The sequence below is a fragment of the Trichosurus vulpecula genome, chromosome 3, assembly GCF_011100635.1.
Source record: "Trichosurus vulpecula isolate mTriVul1 chromosome 3, mTriVul1.pri, whole genome shotgun sequence".
Taxonomy (NCBI): Eukaryota; Metazoa; Chordata; class Mammalia; order Diprotodontia; family Phalangeridae; genus Trichosurus; species Trichosurus vulpecula.
This window is the reverse complement of record NC_050575.1, coordinates 191,795,419-191,809,371: the sequence shown is the minus strand read 5'-3', so window position 1 is coordinate 191,809,371 and position 13,953 is coordinate 191,795,419. Positions and strand designations below refer to the sequence as shown.

Below are 13,953 nucleotides of genomic sequence, written 5' to 3'. Positions count from 1 at the left end.
AACTTGATGAGTCTGCAAGGCAGGGATCCTTACTTTGGAACTTTGGATAAGCACTTCCCACAAAAGAGGAAGGACTCTTATTGGAAATGTGTTAATAGGACAAAGGGCAAACTCTGATTGGGTCTCAGTTTCTGAGGCTGAACTAAGGTGATTTACCAATAGATTGCATTTATATAGGGCTTTAAATTTTGTGAAGTGCTTTTTACACATATTTGATCCTCACTACACTGTGAGGTAGGGTCTATTATTTTCCCCAAGAAATTATGTCTGGCGAAAGATCACTCTCCTCTCTAAGGCGGCCCTGATACAGATGTTGAAGGTGGCTCAGTTGTCTTTCAGGTGACTGCTGCCAAGTGTACCACAGATACTAGGAAGTATTTGCTTCAAGGACAGGAGCCATTGGGGTAGAGCCAACAGCCCCATAGAAGTTGCTGAAATCAGTATCCTGTGGTTTCACCAATAGGATGTGGTAACAGGAAAAAAAACCCATGGTCTCTAGTCTTCAGAATGGCCTTTGTCACATTTTCACATGGACACCTGTGTATGGGGCACGGAAGGTGACACCTATGTGAGTGCAGACAAGCTGCTCCAAGAGCCTCACATTTCTTTTTTTTTAAACATTTTTATTTATTTTATTTTTAACATATGGAATAAAGCAAGCATTTACATAACTTAGTATAATTAAAAAAGACAATTACACATGAAACTGCAAATCTATTATGGACAACTTGTAATTCCTTTTAAATATGTAATAAAGTTGTCAGGTAAATTTCTTTTTTTTTCCGTCCCTCCTCTCTCCCTCTGCCCTAGAGATGGCTATGTTACACACACACTCTCTCTCTGTCTTTCTCTCTCTCTCTCTCTCTCTCTCTCTCTCTCTATATATATATATATATATATATATATATATATATATGTATATATGTGTGTGTGTGTGCAAAATCATTCCATGCATACTTCTATTTATCAGTTCTTTCTCTAGATACAGATAGCATCTTCCTCCATAGGTCCTTTGTAGTTAATTTGGGTATTTATAATAGTAAAAATGACTTATTTGCTCAAAGTTATTCTTAAAACAATATTGCTGTTACTGTATGTGACATTCTCTTGATTCTGCTCATTTCACTTTTCATTATTTTGTGCAAGTGTATCCATGTTTTTTTCTAAGATCAAGCCCATCCTTTCTTATAGCATAGTAATATTCCATTACAGTCACATACCACAACTTGTTCAGCCATTCCCCAATTGATGATCCTCACCTGTCTGAAGTCCACATGGAGCTTCTGGTCCCAGCAGATTGGGTAAGGGTTCCCAGCAACTTTGTTCCCATGAATGCATGACTTACAGGTTCAGTGTGGTAGGATACCATCAATACTCAGCTCAGACTGGGCAAGAGCCATATTGAGCCAGGCTGCCTCTGTATCCAAATATTCCCAGGGAGCATACTGATAAGGGGGAGACAGGATTGGAAAATTCCTCCTTAAGGAGAGCCTTGGTGCATAGAGCCTAGGGGATAGCTTGCACCCAGTGGACCCCTCTGAGAGGTGTGAGGCCTGGGTGCTGCCTGAACAGCATAGTTAGAAGAGAGGCTATTCTTTTGCTGTGTAGCTAAAGCAGGAGTCTAATTTTAATTTTTTCAAATGAAGATTTGTCTTCTCTCCTTTCCTCCTGCCCTCTTCCATGAGGAAGCAAGAAAAACAGAAGACTCAGATACAAACATTACAAATATGTATAGTCAAGCAAAACAAATTCCCACATTGGCCACGTCCCCCTAAAATATGTCTCAATCTATACTTAGCATAGAATCTTGCAGGGAGAACTATCCCTTTGCAATAGACTATAAAATTGAGCAGAGAGGCATGATATTGTAGTGATAGGGAACTTCAACTATATTCTATATATTCAACTGTATGTCAATTATGTACATTGCTGGAGTGCTCTCTCTGTCAACACTAAAGCAATTGATAAATTTGTGACTTAGTCCTTCAAAAGCAACAAGGAGAGCTGATATTCTGAATTAGATTTTTGCCAACAAATAACTAGTTAGGTTTTCTTTTTTTTTTTTTTTTTGGCAAACATTAAGATGTGCATTTTTGAATACAAAGAATAGATAAAAAGAAGATTATAATTGAACGTGTAATTTCAAGAAGCTTGTTTTTCCCTGCAAGTATACAACAAATTTATCTTCAAAGCTGTCTTGCTTGGAATAATGGGTTGTTGAAGCAGAAACGACAAAAACTCTGTGGATCATTGACCTCTCCATTAAAGGGCTATGTGATAGAAGAGAGGAAATCTGGGCAGAATCTGATACAAATCATAAACTTGAAGAGAATAAATTTCAAAGGGTGTAGAAAAAAGGTACATAGGGTTTAATGGACAAATATTTTAAAGGGGAAATTGGACTGAGTGAAATAAGAAGCACTTAAGAATGAAATTCTGAAAGCACTAGGAGAAATTATTTTGATGAGGAGGAAAAGACCAATGTGGCTACACAGGAACCTCATCAACCAACTTGGGTTTTCAAAAACCATAAATGGAAGATGAAAGCATGGGCACTTAAATGAGGACAAAGACAAAAGAGCAGCATGGATCTATAAAAAAAAATAAGAGTCTGAAGTTCAAAATAAAATCAAGTTAACTATGAATGATAAGGTAACAAAGAGAATCATTTCTTTGTTGTTTTGGGGGCAAGAGCCAAATCAACAAAGGCTTAGGATCGTTTGTCGGGTAAGAGGAGATGATGAAGAGAAGGTTCAATGTTCAACTCTTAGTTTTCTTTTCTAAGCAAAATGAAATTTGGACTTGGAAGAATTGAGAACAAATGAGCAGCTAAAGCTGAAGATAAAAGTCAAAAGATAGTATATGAGTACCTAGGTGTCCTGTGTAGGTGGAGTCATCAGATGAGAAGTCACCTGGTAGTAGTTAGATGAGTAGTGTTGTCTTAAAGAGAAGATGTTGAAGTCACTAAACCTGAATAGACTATAACCTAGGTGGATGTGGCTGCTGAACCCTTGTCAGGGATCTTTGAAAACTGAGAAAAACATTGTCAGAGGAAAGGTGTAAATCTTGTTCATATTTTCAAAAAAGGGAAGAAGATGAAACCTGGAAATTATAGGTAAGTGAACTTGCCAAAATTACGGGTTAGTGGACTTGCCTTCTATCCCCAGTAAGATTCATGTATACATTAGTCAATTAACAAACAATAAGCATTTATTAAATCCCAACATTGTGTCAGGCACTAGCATACTGGCATATCAAATGGATGGTGTGTGAACGTTTACAAAGGGAAATGGTGAACACTGACAGCTAGCATGGCTTCAGAGGCCATTCCCAATTTACCTCCTTTTCTTTATTAATACAGTAACCAGAGGTTAAGGAAGTGCTATAAATGAAGTATACCCACATTTTAGCTAAGTATTTGGCAAGGCTTCTTATACTATTCTTATAGACAGCATGGGGAGATGTAGGCTAGAGGATAATACACTAATGGGTATTCAGCACTGGTTGAATGACTGGATCCAAACAGTTGGATCCAACTAATAAATTGATGTAAACTTAAGATGGAGGTGTCTAATAGACTGACCTATGGATTTATCACTGACCCTGTGACCTTGTGAAGTTCAGTATTTTTGTCACTGGAGTGGGGTTGATCATGAGAATTTTCCCATCAACTTGAAGAGCTATAGGTTGCTAAGCTTTTGTTTGGGGCGTTGCTTGTGTCTTTTTATGGAAGATATGAACATGCGTCCTGGTACATCTTAGATGATGAGATCTATTCCTGCTGGTTGAAGTGGTTTGCTCCCAGTGCTGTGGGATAACCCATTGGGAGAAGGCACCATTTTTGCTGGCTTACGAAAGCGTTTCTTCCCTGAACACTTTTATTCCTTTTCCTTCCTTTGAGAAATCCCGAGAACACAGTGAAGTTAAAGTCAGAGAAACTCTCACCTCCTGGGAATTATCAATGGCTGACTTGTGACAGTAGCATATGGCAGAGCAGACATGGTCTCACCTATGTCACCTGAGAAGAAAGTTCCTGGATCCAGTCTTGGAGAGGAAGTGATGTAATCTTTCAATGACTTGACAACCATGGAGAAGGGAACTGCAGGATCTGAACATTTCTGAAACTCAGTTTTCTAGAGGCATTTGATTCTTTCTAACCCTGACATAGAGGAGCAGGGAGGTAACTGGTTAAAGTGGTTCCTGAACCATAGGTTCCAAGTTAGAGGAATGAAAATTTCCTGGGCAGTGGGGATCTTGAAATCTAGTATTCTATTGAGAAAAGGGGGATTTCTTAGGCAGTATTAGCTTTAGGGGTTGACTCATGGATAACACCAAGTCTAAGAATTCAAGGATTCAGCCCACTTTTTAGAAAGAGACATTTCCTGGGTAGCTCAGGAAGTACCTTGTGGGTGACCCCAATTTCAGAAGTTTGGATTTTATGTCCTCCTATTAAGAGAAGGGGATTTCCCAGGTAGCTCCAACTTGATGGAGGATTTAAGAAGGGGGTGGGGGAGGGACTATCTTATGGCTACCTAAGTTCTAGTTTTGTTACCCAGACTTCTTTTGAGAGAAGATGCATTTTCTTGTCAGCACTAGCCTTGGGGGTTACCTCACAGCCAATCCCATGCTTGAAAATTTGATGATCTAGCATTCTATCAAGAGAAGGGAAATTTCCTAAAGAGTATACCTTTTAGAAAGAAGAAGATCATGTATGTTGTCTCCTTATGATGGGGAGAACAGGGCCAAAAGACTAGCAATGGTCTGGTAGAGAAAAGACCTGTGCACTATACTCCACTATTATCATGAGGTATTGTACAGTGCAGGTCTAATGGGAGAGGGATGTGCTTATCTAGCATCTCTAAGTGTGTTTCTTTTGTGGGTTAGTCCATGCCCTCAGCATTTCTCTGTGGGGTGGAATGTTTAGGGTTGCTTGTCTAGTGACCCCAAGTATGTTCCTTAGGTGAGTCCAAAATAATAGGGTGGTGCTGTGAATGCGGAGGACTTTAAGACCTTGTGGAAAATGAACCTCACCAGAGAGGGAGGGGAATAGTATTGACTGTGGGTTACTGTGAGTCATTTTCACTTTTTGCATTTTCTGTAGGGTGGAATAAAGGCTAATCTGTACCCAATATTTGCATCATTAACTAGCATGCTTGTAGATAATTCTCAGGAACCTTTTATCTACATTCATAGAGACCTGTATATGTCCCATATTCTGAAATTTCCAAGAGAAATTCTGAGTACAGGAATGAGTCAGAGTGAAAGTGAATTCTTGGGGCTGCTTCCAAGATTGGACCCAGTGTCTGTAAGCTCAGTGTTAAATCACTGACTCGGATGGAGGTGTAAATGATATTCTTGTCCAATAGGCAGATGACACCACGTTGGGAGGGATAACTGTAGTGAGATGACATGAGCAGGAACCAACAGGATCTCATCTAGCTGGAAAAACAGAGTATCTCTAATCAGATGAAATTTAAAAGTATTAAATGTATAAAGCTCTACGTTTGAGTTTAAAAGTCAACTTCAGAAGGACAACATGGGGCAGGGTAGCTAGCCAACAGAGACAGTATGGGTAATAGCTGTAAAGTGCTTAGCACAGTGCCTGGCACACAGTAGGCCACTATCTAAATACCAGCTACAACAACTACTACTACTGCTGGTACTACTACTACTATTACTACAGTTGTTGGTTAGTCATTTGAGTCATGTCTGACTCTTCATGACCCCATTGAGGTTTTCTTGGCAAAGATATTAGAGTGATTTGCCACTTTCCAGATGAAGAAACTGAGGAAAACAGGGTTAAGTGACTTGCCCAGGGTCACACAGCTAGCAAGTGTCTGAGGCCAGATTTGAACTCAGGAAGAGGAGTTCAAATTTTCTGCTTCTACTAATGCTACTCCTACTCTTACTCCTGATCCTCCTAATACTACTACTATCACCACCACCATCACTGCTGCTACTACTACGGCCACTATTGCAATAGACAGAAATGTGACTTTGGAGAAAGAGGAACCAGATTCAAATCGTAGCTCTAACACTTCTGTCTACACAACTGTGGTCAAGGCCTTAACTTCTCTGGGCTGCACTTTTCTTTTCTGTAAAAGGAGGGGTGTCAGGACCAGCTCATTGATGAACTGTATTCCCTGAATGTTGGTGCCTCAAGGCAAGACTCTGAATGCTTTGCTTTTATTGGATCCCTAGGTAGGAGGGGTCATGAACATTTTGGCTGGTGGTCTGGGATTCTAATACTGAATGAGAATGATCCAGGTTAATGAGGGACCGACCTTGTTTGAGCAGGTAGATGATTTCAATTTTGTTGTAATCCGTTACCATCAAAGGGACTACCAAAGAACCAAATGTGCTGATTTGAGTTGCATTTCCCTATTTCTTCCCAATCTGCCAACCCCTTCCTTCTCAATGCACTCAATAGGGGATGTACTTTGGTTTGTTTTTTCCAATAAGGGACTGCTGAACCATCCAAATTCTTGCTGCCCAGCCACCTTTGCAATCAAGGACATACATTTTTGAGGGGGCCAGCTGGCAGCATTTAGGATTGTTGGAGCATTTACGTATGGAGTAGAGCAAGGTCCATTGGCCCATGCAGGGTTTGAACCCATGACCCTGTGATTCCTAGGAGGGTGCTCTTCCCTGCTAAGGCAACAGCAAACAGAGTGACAGCAAAAGAAAGAAGGAAGAAAAAAAGGAGTTAGGGAAGTGGGAGGAGGCTCAAGAGATCTGGATAACACTGGTGGGGACTTTGTGTGTGAACAATATGGAGTAAGACTGAGGTCTTTGAAAACACTTGCTCCCTGGATGTGAGGGCCCTTGTTAACCACCCAGAATATGTGGAAGGGGGTTTGTAAACATCCTGGTTACAGCAGCAGGTGAGGATGGGCTCACGCCTTGCTGAGATTTTAGGAGCAGAGATACCCAGAGCTGGGCTATACTAACCTACTCAGCAAGACCTTTTCCTTTTCTAGGGGGTAGATACTTTCCCTGAACAATGGAAACCACTTTTTTATGAATATCTGTGAAAATAAAGCCCTTTGTTTATGAAAGCAAAAGTCCCTTTAATCTGCACCAAATCAAATAAGCCAATTAAACAAATATCTGCAAAGCAAACCCATTCAGATGAAATGTAATAATGATAGTAATAATAACATGTTCAGTGCATCAACATTTTTTCGTCCTGTCCATCAAGGCCTATTGAGTGGCCAGGTCTGTGTACGGAGGTAAAGTACTTAGCAGCACTGGATTTGAATACTGGCTTTATTACTTAAAACCTGCTTGACTTCGGCCAAGTCTCAAGGCCTAAATTGGGCCTTGTTTTCCCCATAAACAGAATTAGGAGTAATTGGCTCCTTTTTGATGTCTAAAGTTCCAACCAAATCTAAAATCCTATGATCCTATAAATCCGTGTGACTTTGAGTAAGTCAACTAACCTCTCTGTGTCTCTGTCCTTTCACTTCTAAAATGATGGGCTTGATGCCCTCTAGAATTGCAGACAACTCTAAAACCCCATTGTTATATAATCTGATCTGTGTGACCTTGGGCAAATCACTTCTCTGGTCCTCATTTTCCCTGTTAGAAAAATGAGAGTTGGGCTAGATTATCTCTAAGGTCTCTTTCAGTTTTAAATCTAATTATCTTGGTTGTAGCAATGGAGCCAACCGTACCAGAGGAGATCTGGGGCCAGTTGGCATTCCTTTCAGAGTTGGGACACACGGCCCCATGGCAGAGGGTGGGGCAGTGCTCTGGCTAGGTATTTCAGAGGCTGAAGACCAGCTCCTCTGGGTTCTCCTGTAGGAGTAAAGGCGCCCCCCCCCCCTCCCAAGTGGTGCAATCACTTCAGAAGCATTTCTGAAACATCAGGATATGGAGAAGGGCCCTGCTTACCACATCCCCTTGGCTAACTATAACAGGAAAGGCCTCAGCTTTCAACACATCTGTTGTTTCCTTTGAATAGGTCCCATTGTAGGTGTAAATTCCTATGGCAGAGGAGATTGTAGTCAGAGAATCTCAAATCAGGGGCCCTGGGGTGATGCCACTGCATGGGAGGGTTGTCTCTTTCCAGTTCATTCAAAATATTCTGGATTGCTTTCCTTTGTCTGGCTCCCTTAAAATAAGCCTTCATTGCAATTAGGAATCTTCTCTTACTTGGAGAAGCTGTTAATACTCAAGGATGGTGTGGGTGTAGGAGTGGGTGTAGGGCATCATCTTTAATTATATCCATTGAAGGAGGGGTACTTGGATTTCCTACATCGGTGTGTCTGACCACAGAAGACAAAGCCATCTTGCTTTACCATAGACATCCCTTTTCTCCCTTTCAGCCCAGAAGACTGAGAAATGAAGTGTGGACCCAGGGAGTAACAATGTCAAAACATTTCTGGGAGTAACCAGGACTATAGCTTGGGAATATCGAGAATCAATTTTGGTAGGAGGTTGTCTCATGAACGCTAGCCAGTGTTTGTTTGGTTCTGTTAAGGCACACAAAGATTTTGTTGTTGTTGTCGACTTATTTCAGTCTTGTCTGACTCTTTGTGACTCCATGTGGGGTTTTCTTGGCAAAGATAGTGGAGTAGTTTGCCATTTCCTTCTCCAGTTCATTTTAAAGATGAGGAAATGAGGCAAACAGGGTTATGTGACTTGCCCAGGGTCATACAGCTAGTAAGTGTCTGAGGCCAGATTTGAACCCAGGAAGATGAGTCTTCCTGATTCTGGGCCCAATACTCAATCCACTATGTCACCCAGCTGCCACAGACAAAGGCACTGGAATGGAAAAAACATTGGCAGTTAGAGTCAGGAGAATTGGGTTAGAGACTTAGCTTTGCTACTGACTAACTATGTGACTTTGGGCAAATTCCTTTCCCTTTCTGGGTCTTAATTTTCGCATCTGTAAAATGAAGAGGCAGTGAGGTGGCAGAGTGAATAGAGTGGCAGGCCTGGAGTCAGGAGGGCCTGAGTTCAAATCAATCTGGCCTCAGACTCTTACTACCTATATGACCCTGGGCAAGTTAGTTTACCCTGTTTGCCTCAGTTTCTTCATCTGTAAAATGATCTGGAGAAGGAAATGGCAAACCACTCCAGTATCTTTGCCAAGAAAACCCCACGTGGGATCATAAAGAATAAGACACGACTGAAATGACTGAACAGCCACAAAAATGAAGAGGATAGACTAAATGAACTAGTCTCTCAAGGCAAATCTCTAAAATTCTCTCCAGGTCTAAAATCCTTTGATACTGTGGTTTGGCCATTGTGACCCTGGACAGGTCACAGAACTTCTCTCCACCTCAGTTTCCCTAGCTTGTATCAGGGAAGGGGTTGAGCTAGAATATCTCTATAATATCTTCCAGCTGTATGAAACTTACAGTCTAGAACTTCCTTTAAAAAAATTAACATTGTTTTGTTTTGATATCATATTATTTTTTAATATGCCTCTTTCCCCCTCTTCTAGTCATAATTTATTCACTCATTCAGTCAGAAGTCATTCACTCATCTCTTGCATCAAATAATAATTTTTTTTAAAAAGAGAGTTCAGCAAAACCAACCAATGTATCAACCAAAGTCTGAAAGTATCTCCAATATCCCACGCCTATAGTGTCCTGTCTCTGTAAAGAGAGGAGAGAGGTATACGTTTTCTACTCTTCTTCTTTGTGGGACCCTTCCATTTTCCAGAAAGGTATTAAGGTAAAAAGTTCCTTCTCCTTTCTTGTTGTGTTTTTTTGGGGGGGGGCAGGGCAATTGGGGTTAAGGGACTTGCCCAAGGTCCCACAGCTAGTACACGTGTCAAGTGTCTGAGGTCAGATTTCAACTCAGGTCCTCCTGACTCCAGAGCTGGTGCTCTACTCACTGTGCCACCTAGCTGCCCCCTCCTTCTCCTTTCTTAGAGCTCCTACGCTTTATTCAGATCAGTGTCTAGATTCTCCAACTAAAGGCTGTTTTGCCTCACCACTAAGAAGTTGACTAAAGAAGATTTGTATAAACTGATACAGAATGAAGAACAGGAACCAGATGAACAATGCATACATTATATAATTAAAAATACTGAAGGGAAGCCTAATTCTGGGTAGTTATAATAGCTAATGATGAAATCTTGACCTCTGAGAATATAGGATCATAGGTTCAGAACTAGAAGGGATTTTAAAGGCCATCTCGTCTAAGCCACTTATTTTGCAAAAGAGAAAACTTGGGCTCAGAGAGGTTCCCAAAGGATCCCGAAGCCCAGGATCACACAGATATTGAGTATTAGGGGTAGGATTTAAGTCCGTGTCTTTCTAACTCCAAGCCTAGCACTTGATCCACAGAGCCAGGAGAGACTGGGGCCTACAGGGCAGAAAGTTGTCTATATTGACACGTGGCCAAGCTGCTGCATTGGTTGTTTTTGCTTAATTGTATTCCTTTGTTATAAGGGAAGGTTCATTTCCGGGTTGGGTTGGGTTGAGGTGTATCTAGAGAGGATGGTGATGTAAGAACAAAAGACAACAATAAATCTTACTTGAAAAAAGTTAACCAATTTTACTTCTTGTACTCCCATTAGTCAGAGGCGAGACATGATGGCAGCAATTCATCTTTACTTTCCCAAGCCTTTAGACAGTATTGAAATGTCTCTCACTGTCTAAGACTAGCCCTCCCAAGCCCTAGCCAAAAACAAACAAACAAACAAAAAAAAACCCGCCAACTATCTGTGGAAGGCCGGGTCTAAGTCATATTAAACGCTCATTGCCACAGTAACAACCAGGGGACGCTGCAAAGCGCCTTTCACAAAGTTGGAAAACAAAGGGATGATTTGAAAAAGCTGAGTTTGGTTGTTAAAATGCCAAATTAAAGCTGAATTATAGAACCATTGACCTAGGGTTAGAAGGCATCTAGCCCAGGGCCTACCAAAGACAGAAATTCCCTCTATAACCTTCCGAGGAAGTGGCTGTACAGCCTCTATGCGCTCGGACACCTGCAGGGATGGGAAACACTATGACAAAGTACACTCTGGTATATGAATGGTGCCTCCTGCCCAACTCCAGCATCTGAAACCCAAATAGAAACACTCCTGAAGTTGTTGTTATTTTAAAATAAAGCACAACTTCAAGTGTACTTTTCAGACAATTTTGCCATCAGTTACTGACATAGTTAAGATGCTGAATTGGATTCTCAGGGATGATGAAAATAACCAGGAGATGAAGAAGTTATAAAGGCTTTCACTCGTAGCTTCAGCTGGGATCCAGACCTATGAAAAATTGGGAATTCTACCTCTGCCATTGGAATGCCAGTGAATGAATGAATGGATTGAACCACATGCCAAGCACTACGTTATGTGGTTTCTAGGAGAAGAGAACATTGGAAAAATAGAAAGAATTGAAATAGAAAATAGAAAAAAAATTAAAAAATAGAACGAGAAAATAGGAAAAAAAATAAGACAGTTGCTTTTTTCAAGGAGCCCTCACTCTATTTGGGAGAGACAACACATAAAAGAAAATTAAGTTATAGGACAGATAGAAAGGTCCAGGAATTGTACAGGTTCAGCATCATTGGGGTGGCAAGGCCCAGGAGTCCATGTGTCACATCAGTAGATCAAATGACAATGTTAGGGTTTTGCAGAGTATAGGGTCAGGGCAGATGGTAAATTTTGGTGGTCTTCCATCTCTCTGGAAGGAGCTGAGTCAACGACTCCCTTCATTGAGCTGAGCAGGTTTGCTCAGCTCTAGTTCTCAAACTCACCTCCTCTTTTCCTCTTCTTCTTCCTCCTTCTCTTCCACCTGTTCCTCCTCCTTCCCCCCAATTAAGCTTCTTCTCAATCTGGAACCAGTGGTCAGCAGTTTTTAGTTCAAATTCCACGTAACAAAACTTATTTACATATTTAGTGTATGTTGTAGTTTACAAGCAGGAATATGTTGGATCCAGCTCGCATGGACTCATGAGAGCCAATTGTTAAATTTTTAGTTTGAGTATTTATGCCTGAGAAATTGGCAAATGCTACAAATCAGGGCTTGATTTAGTGTTTATCTTGAGAAAGTGATGGAGAAAATGTTAACAATGCAGATTAAATTTAAAAAGATATTTTAGGCACATTTTTCTTTCACAGATTGATGGTTGATAACAATTTACCAGCATACCCCTACTTGCAAGTAACTTTTCTTACAATTTCCTGGTAAGGTGAGTCAGGTGCCCTACTTTTGAAACTGTAGTCCATACCTCCAAGATGAAATGTTTTCAAAAGGAGAAAAAAATGTATCGGTATCCAATAAAAAAACAGTACAAGAAGCAATATGATGTTTCTGCATTTGATCAAGAAACTGGGATTAATTGGAGATTGAGCTTGGTAAATACTCAGAGCTCATTCATCTTCTAATCCTTGCCCTTCCTTGGTCTTCATTTCAATTCTCTAATACTATGATGCATCTGTGATCTTATCAGTGTGGATGTTCCCTTTAATAATCTCAGATCCCAACCCATCCAGGCCTGCCCATGCTGTTCCATTCTTGTCCATTTCCTCCTGAGTATTCTCCACATTTTGCTGAGGGCCTTCTTTGAATCCTCTTAAAGACACAAGGATACCAAGTTGAGTTGTCCACTGATGGTCCCCCACTCTCACCCTATGACTGGATCATCTTCTATTTCATATGTTTATTTGTAGCAGGGCCTAGGCTGGGGTCAAGTCTCTTTTTGGTGGCCATCCTCTCCAATGTGGATGCTTTCCTTCCCTTTAGCTGCTGTTCCATGGGGGATACCACACCTTCAGCACCCACAGGCTTTCCAGGACCTGACTTTCAGAGATAACAATGGTTTGATCAAAGTCCAACAGTTAGTAAGCGTGTGGGGACTCAAAGAAAGTGTTTTGACTTTAGGACTTCTAACTTGGAGTCTATTTCACCATATTGCCCATAAAAATTTGACATATCCATATCAGAATTTTTGTCACTGGGGAGTATGCCTTATTTTAGGGTGTGTAGTTCAGTCATTTTGCAGTCATATCCAACTCTGTAACCCCATTTGGAGTTTTCTGGGCAAAGATGCTGGAATGATTTGCCATTTCCTTCTCTAGCTCATTTCACAGATGAGAAAACTGAGGCAGACATTGTTGAGTGACTTGGCCAGAGTCACACAGCTAGTAAGTGTCTGAGGCCAGATGTGAACTCAAGAAACTGAGTCTTTAAGATTAATATTGTATGATTGTCTTGATTTTACAAATGAGGGAACTGAGGGTCAAGCTATCCAGTGTCCTACAATTTGTAAGTGAAGGAATCACATGGTCTGGAGTTGATTCTGGACTTTGTCTAGTTTGCTTTCCATTATACCAAGCTTCCTTGCAAACCAGACCAAATTGGCCATCCAGTCCTTGCCAAGGAGGGTGTGACTAAGCCTGCCATGCTGGTCTGTGAGACCTTACAACCTCACACTTCTGGGGTGACCATAAACTCCCCTTTCCTTACCTGTCCCTTGTTTCTCCCTGCCCCACCCACCCCTTCCATTTACACCTTGCAAGTATTTGCGGAATGTCTTGTCCCTCTGCTCCCACACCCGCATTCTCTCATTCCTTCACCAGCATGTAGCCAAGCTATGAAGGTCTGGCCCCTTTAATTGTGCCCCATAAATCAGTCCCTCTCTTCCCTTCATCACTTCAACTGCTCTTCCCTGGCCTCCCTCCAATCTGTCCTCATCATTCTGGTATGGAAGTGCCCAGACCTGTAGGCAACATTCCAGGCCCAGCTGCTCACCCTTGCTGAGGTCTACATCTGTTCCTTTCTCTAAACCACCTTTTATAGCTTCTCCCAATGGTTAGATGGCCACAGATCACCTTCAGCTACCCTAAAGAAGGTGATATGATTAAATAAAAAGTCACTAGAGGGGTAGCCAGAACTCTTGGACCCTAGCTTACTTTAGCTCATTTTCTGTATGGCCTGGATCTAGTCATACCCACTTTTCTGGGCCATGGTCTTCTCAGTCTCTAAGATAAAAGTA

At 41.3% G+C, this 13,953-nt stretch overlaps 1 pseudogene; it reads right to left on the bottom strand.

Moving 5' to 3' along the window:
• Positions 1 to 244: 244 nt before the first annotated feature.
• Positions 245 to 13,518, bottom strand: LOC118842341 (annotated as a pseudogene).
• Between the last annotated feature and the right edge of the window lie 435 nt (positions 13,519 to 13,953).